General features: G+C 40.0%; 2 pseudogenes; both read left to right on the forward strand.

The window, feature by feature from the left end:
• Window positions 1–5,409: 5,409 nt before the first annotated feature.
• Window positions 5,410–6,327, forward strand: LOC141566991 (large ribosomal subunit protein eL6 pseudogene; annotated as a pseudogene).
• Window positions 6,328–10,146: 3,819 nt separating this feature from the next.
• LOC109449063 (small ribosomal subunit protein eS12) overlaps window positions 10,147–13,058 on the forward strand; it is a 36,462-nt pseudogene continuing 33,550 nt past the window's right edge.

A 13,058-nucleotide genomic window follows, 5' to 3' on the forward strand; every position in this document is an offset into this window, starting at 1 on the left:
GGAGAAGCGGCACATCTTCCTAAAACCCTTGAGAGAAAGTTCTCCTTGCTGAGCAAGGAAACTTGCATAGAAATTAAAGAAACTCTGGGAAACAAGAAATGAGAAAATCAAAACTCCAATCCCTTTTGTATTGAGTTTGAAGGTTACGAGAACTATTGATAACCTAGGACAGTTCAAAGTATAATAATTCTTTAAGAAAAGGACATCAGAGGCCTTGTGGTAAAAGTACCTACCCAGCATTCATTCATTCTTCTATAAATAGCTCATTTTCCCTTGGGGACCTACCATTCCCTAGTCCTTTGTCCTTATAATTCAAGTAAGACAGACTTCATCCCCTAGGCACAGGTGAGGGCCCCAAACTCAGATCTGTCCAAAAAATGTGTGCCATACCCAGCTCACAATGATTGGTTAAGAGCTGGCATGACCCAACATGGTCCAATGAGAGTCAGACCTGGATGACCGTTGAAACTGTTCGGACAGGGACCCTCTTTCTCCTTTGAGGTTGCCAAACTGATAGGAGGTAAGCCTGGGGCTTCTGGTGGCCACTGGCAACAGAGAACACTCAGCCAAGAGACGAGAGACACATACTGCTAACAACATCATATGAATCCAGTGGGGCCTGAAATTAGAATATCCCTGAACTTGAGCTGAGTTTCTGATGCTTGCAACTGAAAGAGTCTTGACTGATGGAATTCTATTAGCAAACTCATGCATTGCTCTAGTTTAGGATGTTTAACAAGCTATTCTTGTGGGTTCTCAAGATGGACAGAACTGCCAGGCTTGCAGCTTTCCCAGCCCCTCTGGGATTCTACTAAATAAAAATTTTCCTGGGCCGGCCCAGTGGCTCAGCCAGTTAGAGCTCCGTGCTCCTAACTCTGAAGGCTGCCGGTTCGATTCCCACATGGGCCAGTGGGGCTCTCAACCACAAGGTTGCCGGTTCAACTCCTCGAGTCCCGCAAGGGATGGTGGGCTCTGCCCCCTGCAACTAAGATTGAACACAGCACCTTGAGCTGAGCTGCCTCCCGGATGGCTCAGTTGTTGGTTGGAGCACGGGCTCTCAACCACAAGGCTGCCAGTTCAATTCCTCGACTCCCACAAGGGATGGTGGGCTATGCCCCCTGCAACTAGCAACGGCAACTGGACCTGGAGCTGAGCTGCGCCCTCCACAACTAAGACTGAAAGAACAACAACTTGAAGTTGAACAGAACCCTCCACAACTAAGATTGAAAGGACAACTTGACTTGGAAAAAAAAAAAGGCCTGGGAGTACACACTGTTCCCCAATAAAGTCCTGTCCCCCTTCCCCAATAAAATCTAAAACAAAAAAAAAAGTACAAATTTAAAAAAAAAAATTTCCTAACAAATAATTTCTTTAGCATAGCACTAGCCTCCTCACTTGCCTTCTTTCTCTCCTCTGTGAGGTCCCTGACTGTAACAAGTATGCTCTTTACAAAAACTTTCTTGGTTGCTATGAACAGTAGCTGGCTCACAGTAGGTGCTCAATTGAGTTACTATTTGCAAACAGTCTTGAAAAAAAAAATAACAAGTTTGGGTCTGATTAGTCTGCATCCAAACAAAATGAAAGAAAAAAGGGGGAAGGGGAGCAAGGACAGCAAAGCACATTGGAAGCAATACTAAACTAAAACAGGTAATAACCCGCAAAGGTGAGCTTCCAAAGTCACATCAAACTTCACGCTATGATACACTTAAATACCAACTCGCATTAGAAGCTTCACCATTTTTCTTTTCTTTGAAAGAGCCGTTGTGGAGAAGGGGATGCCAGAGACTGACAACTAAGCTATGACTCCCACATAAGTCAACTTCCTCTCCTCCAAATCAGTTTCCAGAAACTGTGCCACATCACACAATGATGTGGCATCTAACTCAAAGAAAATTCTCAGAGGTCTTGGGCAAAGACAACCACAGCCCTCCTTTGGTGGCTTTCCATGATAAATAGCTTCCTGCTAGAGGGCTCACAAACCCCAAACTCGTAGAAAAGAATTACTATGGAAAACAGAATCCAGGAAAGGTTTGTAAGCATCTCATGTACAGGGTTTGTCACTCACATCTTAGTTGTTAAACGTTCTTGCAGCCTCGGGAGGAGTGTCTCGGAATCACTTGTGGTCATCGACTCTCCATTCAACAGTTGGATCCAAGATGTGGCCATCATTCTGACATCAAGATACCTGCCATGGAAGAAAAACAGAAACAGCACAGATGGAGCTGCCTTTTCAGATCCTTGTGGATGTCATGAGATTAGCAGCTTTCCTCTGAATTGGGCTCAAAGACTTCCTTTACAATTGTTCATGAGCTAGCTCAAGGGATAGGCAGTGAAGTTCTCTAAAAACAAAGACATAACCTCAAACATCCAAAACAGCTGGTGGAAATTGTGACTGTTTTAGAGGAGCTGACTTATCTAGCTGAGTCAAAACAAGTGTGAGTGCTTCAAACAGGCACGAGATCAGAAACAAAATTAGGTGTTTATTGAGTGCTGTCCCTCTTGATATTTTTTTTCCTCCCTTGCCGGACATGAATCTCCTCCTTAGCTTCATCTTGACAAGGAATAAAATTCTTCATAAAAATTGACATTTTGAGAAATTTATTTTAAAATAAGGTTTTTTATTCCCAATTGTAAAAGTAATATATGTTCTTTAGAGGAAATTTAGAAAATGCGGGGGAAATAAATAAATAAAATTAAAATCACCTGTAATCCATCGCTACTATTTCCAATTCTTTTTTGACTTTGGTTTTTCACACACACACACACACACACACACACACACAGACCACAATTTTAAATATACATGATTTTGATCCTGAGTTTTCACCTAGTACATTATAATCCATTTCCCCATGTTATTTATATATTCTTCCACAACCTTTTTATGGCTGTATATGAGATCCATAAATTATTTAGCTAATGCCAACTGTAAACATTTAGGATATTTCTAATTTTTTGCTATTGTAAATAATGCTGTGTACAATATCCTTGGTGATAAATCTTTGTACAGGTACATAGTTAGGAATCTACTTTCTCTTTCAGAGCACTGAAATTCAGGATATAAAATGGATGGTATTTGGCACTGAAGAAGTGTAGCTCCTTTCTCCCTGAGAGTTTCTGCCCTTTGTCTCCTTGTTAATATTTTCAAACCATTTAGACAGCTACTGCTAAAACTTGAGGGTCTTCCTGGTCTCATAGAAGACTTGCTTTCAGTCAAGTTAAAAGTCCCATCAGTTTGTAATGCAGAAACATTAAAATAACTGATTTTTAAATATATGGCAAAAAATGGAAGCAACTAAAATGAATACTACGAAAGATTACTAATCTTGTTAGAAAAAAGAAAATATAGAAGAGCAATTACATCAAAAGAGGTATCAGGCTGATTACACTGGGCTACTCAAAACTTTATCTTCCAAAAAACTCAAATTTAGATCATTTATAGCAGGTTTTACAACCACAGGAAACTAGCTGAAATTTTCCACTTTTTTATTTTTCCTATTTTCTAATTCAAAAAAGTGAAATGAAACATTCCTAAGGAGAAGATTCCCAAATGGCATTGTTGTTGCTCATTCTAGATTTACTGCCTACATTGAACAATTGCTCCCGTGTTGGCAGCCGTTCAGTCACTCACCAGTAGGGGATGAATCACTGCCCATGAAAAACCATTCCAGAATTTGGATAACAGAGAAGTTTGCCTCCCGCCAAAAGCTCAAGAAATGCTGGTAAAATTTAGGAAAATCATTATCATGCAAGTCTGCAGTGGTTTCAAAGAGCATCTCTTAGTAGTTTCTGCACTCTCTGACCTCTAGAAACAGTGGAAGCGACTTCATGCACACACACACATCCCCTGCCAGTTTCCCTTAAAAGTCTCATTCTCTTCATCACCACTGAGTGGAATTAAAAACAGTTGGTCAAGCTCCACTAATCGACAGCTGCTTGCAATTAGATAAAGCATTTAGAGTCCTTCTCTTAACTACCTTCCCAACTGCCTAACCATTCAGTATGAGCAATACACCGTGACAATTTGCCAGAATGTTTAACTTATCTCCATCTCTAGTGGTTTCTATACCTTCCTTATTTTCTTCAGTCTTCCCACACACTGTCTGACTCTTCCAGTTCCTCTTGTTAAATTAGGGGTATACAGAGAAGGGATTAGTTGAAATCCAATCGAGCCGCTTCGTGCTAACATGGAAACTTCTATCCAGGCAACTATTAGAGGGCAGAGCAGACCTTGATGTTTCTCAAAGAGAAAAGACACCCCCCCTTTTTTTTTTCTAAAAAATGAACTGGAAAGTTCACTATAATTTTTCTCTTTAAGGATGATGAGGAAAAGCAAAAGGTACTGGACTTCTATAAACTCTTTACAATTCTCATTATTTATAAACATTCATTTTAGAGTAGGGAGAAATGTACAGATCACTTTATTCGATTTTTTTTTTTTTCCCTTAAAAACTGGGCATCAAGAATCTAGATGCTTCTCCCAACGTCACAGAAAAAGTGGCAGAGCACTGACTGAAGCCAACTCTCCCAATTCTCAGTCCAGATTGCTTTCTGCTACTCCAGCTCCCTTCTCTAAAAAGAAAAACTTCCCATCTCTAGAAAGACGGAGAGGCCAGGGTGGCTCCCCCACTCACCTCACCCACCAAGCTTCTCTAGTCAGGAACCCAACTTAGGTCTTAAAGTGGAAGGAAAAATAGACACGATATAGCTTCTCCTTTGCAATTGTTTTTCTCATACCCCACCTAAAAAATACCCTCCACAAACTTTACGATTCAATTTTTTCTCCATCTTACCCTCCCTAATGTTTACTCCCATCCTATACTCGTTTGACCTATTCTGAGGAAGAGGGGGCAGAAAGAGAATGAAGGCGATATTGTAGGAAGGGAAGAGAAAGGAAGTAAGAGAAAGGACAAGGGGAATCAGTAGAAGGAGGCAGTTATAACCACTCAAAATTCAAGAAGTAGAATAGAGCTGAGAGAAGGATGAAAGCCCTCATACTCCAGACCGCATGCTTACAGCCCTGGCTTTTTCCTTTCTCCACTCTTCCTGAAGCTAATTCCCTCATCTCCAGGAACTTCCCCCTCACAACCTCGAGCCTCTTGTCCAGTCTTTAGACAGTCATGGAGCGTTCCTTCTGTATCTGAGGGCACCCTGAATAAATGTATTTACTTTCTCCTTAAACTCATATTTCCATTATACTTATCACGGAGAGTTATCCTTATATGTTTTTCTGCTTCATATCTTTTTGTGGATTATTTTATTATGGTCTGTATAATATATAATATCATACATAGACAGATACATAGATACATAGGAGATATAATTTTTTTTTTTTAATTTTCCTGTGGCCACAATGTTCTAAGTGTTAAGAAATATATATATTTTCCTGTCTCTTTCCCATCCTGCATGATGGTGGGTGGAAAAGCTGAGAAGCCAGATACTAAGCAGAAGAAACCTGAAGCCGAGAAGGCTGATGCCAGTGGCAAGGTTATGAAGAGGAATCTCAAAGCCAACAGGAACAAGAAGGGGAAGCTCCACTGCCGCCGAAACCCCATCCTACTCAGATCAATTAGCAGATATTTCCAATGTGTCATGTATTCCAGAAAGGCCATGTACAAGAGGACGTTTTCAGCAGCTAAATCCAGGATTGAAAAGAAAACAAGAAGAAGTTTCTTGCTACCGTCACAAAACCAGTTGGTGGTGAGAAGAATGGTGGTACCCAAGTGGTTTAATTTTGCAAAACAACTAAATACCACCCTACTAAAGTTGTGCCTCAAAAGCTGTTGAGCCATGACCAAAAACCTTTCAGTCAGCAGGTGAGAAAACCGTGACGTAGCATCACTCCCGAACCACTCGGATTGTCCTCACTCAGGACCACAGAGGCAAGAGGGTGGTGTTTCTGAAGCAGCTGAACAGTGGCTTGCGACTTGTTACTGGACCACTGATCCTCAATCAAACTCCTCTGAGTAGAACACACAGAAATCTTCCAACACCACCTCCACCAAAACTGGTATCAGTGGTGTGAAATCCCAGAACATCTCACTGATGCTTGCTTACTTCAGTGAGGAACTTGTGTAAGTCCAGATACCGGAAAGGTGAGAGCTTTGACACAGAGAAAGACAAATACAAGCTTGCAGAGCAGCACAAGGTTGACCAGAAAGCTGTGGACTCACAAATTTTGCTGTTCCTCAGCTCCAAGGCTACCTCTGCTCTGTGTTTTCTCTCACAAATGGCATTTATCTTCACAAACTCTGTGCTAAATTTCTTACAAAGAATCTAGTTAAAGCACTAATACATTTCAAAAAATATTATTCTGATTGGTGTTAGTATTACATTTATTACAAGTATACAGCTGGTCAACATAACATAAATATATTATAAATCTTATAATTATTAAATATATAAAATATATTGTATTTAAAATTGATCTCAACGAATTCACTGACATTATTTTTTAGCCCAATTAATTCATGTATTTATGCTTTGCTATTACTTAATGCTAAACTGTGGCAGTTTTCAGAGTCAATCCTTTTTGTAATTTTTCATTTTTTATAGAGGAAACCACTGAGAGAGTGCTTGTTTTATCCACTTAAATAAATAGAGGAAATGAAAGTTTTATTATAGTGATGACACTAAATTCAAGGGTGTCCTTCCTAATTATATATCAAAATGACAAAGTGATCCATCATCAAAAATTATTTTTAATGCCCTACTTGCCCTTAGTTAGGGCCTCCTTCAATTTTTTGAAAGCCAAAAACTAGAGGCCATCTTTCTTGAGAACAGGTTTTGTTCTTATTTCACGATAAGAGTAGTTCACTTGTTGAACACCAAGGTCACAATTTTGAGTTATTCCTTGTTTCATCCCCCAAGTTATTTTACACCCTAGCAGTATTCGCTAGGAGATAAGTATGCTTTGATCCATAAAGAGGTACGAAAGGTAAATGAGCATTACCCAAGCACTGGCCCTTAAGTAGACCTCTTAGGAGAGCAAATAAGATGATTCTCTTAAAACTATGTGCCTAGATAGCCTTAGAAAGTCTTCCTGTGGCCTAGGAATATACATATTCCAATTTTAATATCACTGAACTAAAAACCCTGCATGATCTAGCCCCGACCTATTTTCCACTGTTGTTTCAAGCCCTTCTTTCTTCCATGCTTTCAGTTCCTCTGGGGCATTGAGTAGGCTATTCCTGTTGCCTGAATGTCACTCTCTCAGACAGACCTCCTCTGACCATTAAACATACAATAGATTTCCCAGTTATTCTCTCTCGTAGTTCTCTGCTCTTCTCTTTCCTAACACATCGTAATTGGCCATCATATATTTATTTGTATTTAAGTAAGCCTCTAGACTGGTGTCTAATGTGATCCCTTACCAGTATCTTCAGCATTAATTGAGAATTTGGTAGAAATGCAATTCCCAGGTCCTACCCCAGCCCTGCTGAATGAGAAACTTTGACGCAATCTGTGTTTTATTAAGTCTTCCAGCGGTTTCTGATGACTCTAAAGTTTGAGAACCACTGCACTGAATCATAATTTCCATGAAGGCAGAGACTATGTCATCTTTTTCATCACTATATACCCAGGACCTTGTCCAGTGGCCAATATATAAGAGATGTTCCATAAATATATATTGTTGAATGAACTCAAATAAAACAAAAGCTTTCCTACAGTAAGAAACACATTTATATAGTGAATATATATATATATATATAAGAGATATATGGAAATACATACATAAATAATAAGTTTCACAAAATAATAGCCCTACTACATACCATGCACTCCAAACATTCTCTGTCTTTTTATGTGCAGTTGGAAAAACCCTAGTCATTGAGACTATTCTAAACAAAGTCAGGCCTATGCCCCTGTTATTATTTTAATCTGGAATTCCCTTTCCCCCTTTACCTCCTCATACCCAAATCCTACTAAGTCCTTAAGGCCTATCTCTCATAGTAGATTTCTCTGTAGAAGGTATTCATTTCCTCTTCTGAATTCCCACCACATTTTCTCTGTACCCAGGTTATGACTTTTCTTACTTTCTCCTTTTAATATAGTGTTTATGGGATATCGCTTTTCCCATTAAAGTTAATCCTTCAGAGCAAAATTCATATCTGATCACAGCATTCAGTATAGAACTTCAAATAATGTTTCCCACATAAACTAGACATTTAAGAAGGGTGCTGTTCATTTCATTTATGGTTCTGCAGAGAAATATTTTTAAAAGAAGTAGAATTTCCGTGGGTGGCTGAGAAAGGGAGGGCATATGAGAAAAAGGGAACCATCTGGGCAAAGTACCCAAGACAGAAAAGTGCAAGGCACATTCAGGCAATGCTATGTGTGTAGAGAAAAAGCTAGAAAGATCAGATGGCCAAGTGCATTAAATGACCTACACTTTATCCTGCAAGAAAAGGGGAACCATCAGAAGTCCATGGTTGGTTTTCTATTTTAAAAATGATAACGTTAGTGGCACTATGTAAGAGATACAAGGGTGCTGCGGCTGCGAAAACGAACCTCTCAGATCTGCTGCCGGCAGCAGATTCACTGACTTCCAGCTCCTACGGATCCACCGTGTTTGGGCTGGGGACATGTTTTCTCGGCTGCCCCCAACCTGTGACTGGGGGCACTAGCACGGACCCATTTCTGTGGGACATGGGACTCCTCTGATTTTGGCTCAAGGACTCCCCACCAACCTGGCCACAACCTTATTAGAACTGCTCTGCAGTCTGATTTTGTCCTATGGAGTCCTCTTCCTTTCCTCCAGTCAGAGCTGCATTGCAGTGTGAAGCCTCTCCAGACCACTCCTGCTTCCTCACCTTAATCCTTCCCAGGCATTTCCCCTAATAAATCTGTTATACTCCTAATCCTGTCTTGGCATCTGCTTCTCTGGGGATGTGAACCCACTGCAGAGGAGCAAATGCGATCAGAAAGGAGGCGGAGGCGAGAGGTAAGATTGGCATGCCTATGTATTAAAATACACATAGGCCTGAAAATATACATATGTGTTTGTTAATGGGCACATGCAGATGTTCAATCCACAACAGACACTCAAATTACTGAAATGATCAACACTGAAAAAAAAGGAAGAGTTCACCTAGGAAGCCTCTGTATAGGAAGGAATGCAGATCTTTTATCCAACTGCATTTCTTCATTGGCGTAAATCCAACTAAGGCATGAGACAATCTTTCACAAAACGTGAGGTGCCTGGCTGACCAGAACACTCTCCCCATATCACATGCTGCCAGAGAAGCTCGGACCACAAAATACAAGCAGATGTCAACACTTTCACCTTCCACTTTCTAAATATCGCTGATCCGGCCAAGTTTCATTTCACTTATTGGGCCACTTTCCATGTTGGGGGAGAAGGGTTGAGGAAGGGCGGAAGAAAGTGTTAGGATTCCAGTTTCATATCTGCTAAAGTAAACTGATGTTGCTTACTGCCAGATTTCAAGAGAAAAGCTTCCCTAAATCAGCCAACAGTTGCTCAGAGGAACATATAGACGAGGGGGCAGGCGAATGTTTTAAGGGGCCAGATAGGAAATATTTTCACCTTAAAGGGTCATAGAGTCCCTGCTGCAACTACTCATCTCTGAGTTGAGTAGCATGAAAGTAGCCGTCGAAAATATAAAAGTCAATGTGTGGCTACATTCCAATAAAACTTTATTTACAAGAACAGTGGGCCAGATTTGGACCATGGATCATTGTTTGCCGACCCCTGACATAGAGCATGAGGCATTCTTCCAAAACATACCCTCTTTTGCTTTGGAAGCGAATGCTCCACCTGCTTTCTAACCTGTTATCTACTTAATACAAAAAGTACAGTATTCAAATCTAGTTGAAAATGATCAATTATATTAAACACCATCTCTAATATGGGAAATGGCCACAAAACCAGCTCTGGCCTAAAGGAAAGAAGCCCAAATAGTTATCAGACTTCAATCTGAAATGACTTTTATCTACCAGACCAACAGTTCTCAAAGCCCAGTCCTTGAATCAGCAGCATCAGCACCACCAGGGAAATTGTTAGAAATAAAACTCCTCAGGCCCTGTCTGAGACCTACTGAATCAGAATATGTCAGATCATGTGTTTTAACTAGCCCTCCGAGTGATTCTCATGCAAGGGCAAGCTTGAGAACCATAAAATGCGCTATGTCGGAAGCTGCCTGTGCCTCAATTTCTCCAGCAGCAGAGCGGAATTATGGAAGTTATAAGGTTCGTTTTCACAGCCGCAGCACCGTTGTATCTCTTACATAGTGCCACTAACGTTATCATTTTTAAAATAGAAAACCAACCATGGACTTCTGATGGTTCCCCTTTTCTTGCAGGATAAAGTGTAGGTCATTTAATGCACTCGGCCATCTGATGTTTCTAGCTTTTTCTCTACACACATAGCATTGCCTGAATGTGTCTTTCCCCTATCACAAAGGCCACAAAGAGATTGCCAAGGCTGGGCTGATATACATTGAAGGTGCTTCATTTAACTGAATTGCTAAGTCAAAATACATGTTCCACATTTCTTTTTCTTTGAATTGGATCTGCATTTAGAAGAAAAGATTGTTTCATTCTAAATCAAATATGCATATACATATATGTGTGTGTGTGTATATATACATACATATATATGTGTATATATATACATATATATATATACACACATATATTCATTAAGGTTTTCTTCAGCTTGATCTGTAGAATGATAAATAGAGTCCTTAGGCCTTTAGAAATAAGATATATAACATGTAATGGGGATCAGATTCTTGCTGGCCAGGGCCAAGATTTGTATATCTCTGCTGTGTGGAATTAGGCAACACCCCAACCCTACCCAAGTAACTATTTGCACTCCTAATTTGCATAGGGACGAAGGAGCATCTTGGGAAAAAATCTCGAGCCATGTCTATGGCTGGGAATCAGATATCAGAGACATATCTGGGAAACTTGGTGGGGTGGGGTGGAAAGGAAATGATGAATAAGAGGGAAAAAGAAGCCAGGTTTCAAGTCTCCTCCTCCCCAACATGCACACACATGGAAATAAAATTAACCATAAGGGAAAGTAATCTGACAAACCATACACGACCAGCTAGAACGGCCTTCAGCACCTGAACACCGAAGCAGAGTTAGATTTTTTGTATGTCATGGCAGCTGGCATGTGAACCATTTCTCCCCAGCCCTCCTAGAGGCACCTGAGCACCCCAGGGATACACAGTGGCTGGGCTCATTGGGTTTGCTCATGGAAAGTGCAAGCTCACTAAGTTCTATCATGTTCCACGGGTCCAGCAATTCTCCTGAGCCATGACATCCTTTCCACTTAGCAAGAGGCTATTGAACTCTTTAAAAAGAAGTATAAGAATCACTGTTCTGGAGTCTGATGAGGAATTGGCAGCACAGCAGAAGCCAGGAGTTTTACAGTCAGGAGCACCACAAGAGCTTTTATTAGGCACCCTTTGAGAACTTCCTCAACATTTGGGGAAGTCTGTGTGAAGTCCTGGAGTTTCCAAGGGAGCCAGCTGGAGCTTGACTGCAGCAAGATTCAGGTAACTGTGTTAATGTAACTTTATTGTACCTATAACATAGTGAGCTGGGTGGGGGGATGTTTCTGATATCCCTTGTGCCCTGCATCAGATTCTCTCTGCTTCAACTTTCATTTATTCTAACACTCACTATAGCAACTGGTTTTGCACAGATTCTAACTAGCCTCACACAGATGCAACCCAAAGGGACTCTTCTCAAGAAAGCCTCTTGCCTTGTACCCCAAGGCTTCTCTGTTGAGACTGGGGAGAGAGGCAATTAACACCCATAGGGATAGGAAATGATTAATAATAAATGCTTTCATCTTTTTCCCACCACCACCATCACCAAATGGAAGGTTCCAAGATGCATTTCTTTCAGGTCCTCAAGCGACCTCGGGGGTCAAGTAACCAGTTGCCCACAGTTATGGTTGACTTGATATTGCATACTTGTTTTGGGTCTTTCTCCTTCCCTGCTTTACAACACTGTCCATCACTAGTGACTTCTGGATCTCACTCTCCCATGAATAATTGCTCTTAAACATTTGGTTCAGGCTCTGCTTTCTGAGGAATTCAGGTTAAGGCAGAAATGTTGAGGTTTTACATGACTTAGAAGCAATAATACATTTGTAGCCAATATAGGACTTGTACATCTTTCAAAACAAATAAATGGTACTATTTCCTATTTTATATTATTTACATACAGTGTAACAATCCCATTACATGCCTTTAGCAAAGATATTATAATCCTCATAAGTTCCCTAGATTCCTAATCTTGTATTTCCAACAAAGAATCTTAGCCTTTTTTTTAAAGTTAAATATAACCACATGCCAGCACTCGAAGAATTCATTAAATTCTAGTGATCTGAAACTGCAGTATCAAACAAGTTACGAAGTAGACTCAAGATAGATACTGAGAAGAAATACAAGCAGAAAGAAGACGCAAATACTACAGTGTCTTAGTTTCAGCAAAGAGAATGAGCAACTGAAGATTTACTTTCTACAACTATAATAATAAATCATCATTTCCTAAAACTGAAGGGGAAAAATGTTTTGACTGGTATTTAAGTTCCCATCCTATTCTGTTCGTTTCCCTACCACCACCCCCAATCCTTCCACTAAGGCCTTTTGCTTCTCTGAACAGATGATTGCTGCTTTATTCTGTATTCTGTTTCAGGCTTTAGTATAAAACTCCAATGATCATTTAGATTGCAGCAAAATTAAAGGGGAATAATTATACTAAGGGAGTGAAAATAAATTAAACGCAGCTATGATTTTCAAAACAGTCTATAAACTAAAACACATTAATTCTTTTTTAATTTTATTTTTTATACTAGTTTCAGGTGTACAAAACAACATAATGATTAGACATTTATACCCCTCACAAACTGATAACACCCCCCAAACACATTAATTCTTAATGTTAAAAAACAAATTCTTGGAGTATGAAAAGCTGAGGATAGGGAGAAATCCTCATTTCAAACACTCTAATTTTCTAGTCTGAAACAGAAAAATATAGTGGTAGAAATTCATTTTTCTACCTATGGTAGAAAAATT

This window comes from Rhinolophus sinicus, linkage group LG05 (genome assembly GCF_036562045.2).
Source record: "Rhinolophus sinicus isolate RSC01 linkage group LG05, ASM3656204v1, whole genome shotgun sequence".
Taxonomy (NCBI): Eukaryota; Metazoa; Chordata; class Mammalia; order Chiroptera; family Rhinolophidae; genus Rhinolophus; species Rhinolophus sinicus.